The following is a 2,410-nucleotide window of genomic DNA, read 5'->3' on the forward strand; positions in this document are numbered from 1 at the left end:
CTTATTACAATGAAATCCAATGTCTAAAAATTGTTCTTATTTTGAGCTTGTACCACAGTAAGAGCCAACATTTTAAACTCTACTCAATACAAAACAAACAAACAAACAAACAAAAAACTATGTATTTATGTTCATTTAAGAGGAGTTTATAAGTTACTCTTTCTCTGAGATGACTGCTTTTCCAAATTATCACAGCTAATGCACCAGATTCTTACTCACACCTAATGTCTGTGCCACTAGTAGTGATGTATTATTTTGAAATATATAGTTAATATGTTTGAAGTTATTTAAAATTTATATTGAGAAAAATGTATGCATTTTCAGTATTGCTGTAGACAAGCACTTACATAAAACTGTTAAATTGACTATTGTTTTCTATCAGACAACTTTTATAATACTCATTTTTATTGTTATAATATTTTATAAATTTTAAGGAATATGACAAAAAAGATATTGTAGATATTGAAGGGGGCCTCTGGGAGGAGTTGGGGTACAAAAGGGAAACAAGAATGTGATTTAATTCTATTTACTTAAAATGTTTTCAAATATTAACAAATTTAGATAAATTGAAATCATGTAACTTTTCTCATCATAATGCGATAAAAGATAAAAAAAACAAGTTAATCTAGTTTTGCTTCAAAGGTCTGCTTTTATTCTCCCAGATATATTCATAACTTCTAATTCTGTCATCTGTAGAGAAAAAGCAATAGCTCAGTCTCTTCTTGACTGTTCAGATATTGCAAGTGGCCACTCATGTGGCTAGTGACCCTCACAGAACAATACCCAGCTCCACTCTAGTCATTTAGGTGAAGCTCTCACAGAGAGCTCGGAAAAAATACTCTTCAAACTAATCACCACTTTGGACAACCTCCATTTGTAGATCCTCCTAAGATGCTGCTTACAGAATCAGTATGGAACAACGTTCAGAAGTGATCTGTGTACCATGAGTAAGTGGGTGTGATATCCTCTAGCTGAAAAAGATTAACTGTTAGCCACACTTGGGTTCTATTCTTGGCTTAGTTTGTTGTCATTGCAGCTCACAGGTCTGTTTTACATCTTTAAAGTTTTGTCCTCAGGTAGACTTATGCCTTAGTTATAGCTGTTTGGGGGGCTGTGCTTAACTAACATTATTATTAATTAATACTTTATAGGAGATGGAATCAAAATATTTTTTGAAATTTTATTATATTTTATGTGCATGGATATTTCCCCTGAACATATCTGTGTACCATTTGTGTGCACGGTTCATCGGATCCCTTGGAATGGCTTTATAGATGGTTGTGAGGCATAATGTAGGTGCTGAGAATCAAACCCAGATCCTCTGGAAGAGCGACCAGTGCTTCTAATGACTCAGCCATCTTCACAGCCCCAGAAATATTTTAATGTATTGGCTTGGATGTTAAATGTGTCCATATACTCATGTGTTGTACTATTTGGTCAGTAGTTGTTTACACTCTTTTGGGAGAAAATGATATCTTTAGGGGGAGGTCTTGCAGGATACACTGTTTTGCTTGGGGGGTAGGTCTTAGGGTTTCTATTTAGGCCTCCTTTCCTATCTTTTCTCTTCTTTATGGATTACTGTGATATACACAAGCTATTGCCTCGTGCTTGCTCTGTAGTGGAGCTGCCTCTCACTATGTCTTCTCTGCTACTTGAAAACAAACCACTCCTCCCCTAAGTATCATATTTTGTCACAAAAATGAAAAGAATAAGCAATAGAGGGCGAAGCTGTACAGTTTCACCCTGGAGAGGCAGGTTTCCAAGCAGTTCCCATGGGTAGTCTTTTTGCTGAATCTTGCTATAGTTTAGATCATGACTGCTTCCCAAAGGCCCATCTATTGATGATTTGGCTTTTAGTCACGTGGTGCTACTGTGAGTTTTTGGAACCTTTAGGAGATGGAGCTTAGAGGAAGTTAGGTAATTGGCTACATGCTCTTGAAGTGATAATGACACTTGGCCCTTCGCTTTCCCCCTTTCCTTTCACTCTTTCACTTCCTTGGTGGGTATGAGGTACAAAGCTTTCTCTTCCATTACCTTTCACCATGATATATGGTCTTGCCATCGGCTGAAAAGCAGTGGGCAGTGGGCACCATTGACTGAGAAAGATGAAGCCATGAATTAAGATAAACCTTCTATTCATACAAGTTGGCTATCAATGGTACTTAAAAATGTTTACTTACTACTGTATGTGTGTATCAGGGGGGTGATGACAGACACATGTCACAGTATATGTGTGAAAGTTACAGGCACTTTGTGTGGTTGGTTTTCTCTTTCCATCTTTATGAAGATTCTGCGGACTACACTTGGATGGTCGGACTTTCACAGCAAGCATGGTTACCTGCTAAGCCTGATCTTGGGTATTTTGTGATAGTAACTGTGACAATTGAAAACTACAATTTTTTTTTTTTTT

Source organism: Mastomys coucha, unplaced genomic scaffold, assembly GCF_008632895.1.
Source record: "Mastomys coucha isolate ucsf_1 unplaced genomic scaffold, UCSF_Mcou_1 pScaffold12, whole genome shotgun sequence".
NCBI lineage: Eukaryota > Metazoa > Chordata > Mammalia > Rodentia > Muridae > Mastomys > Mastomys coucha.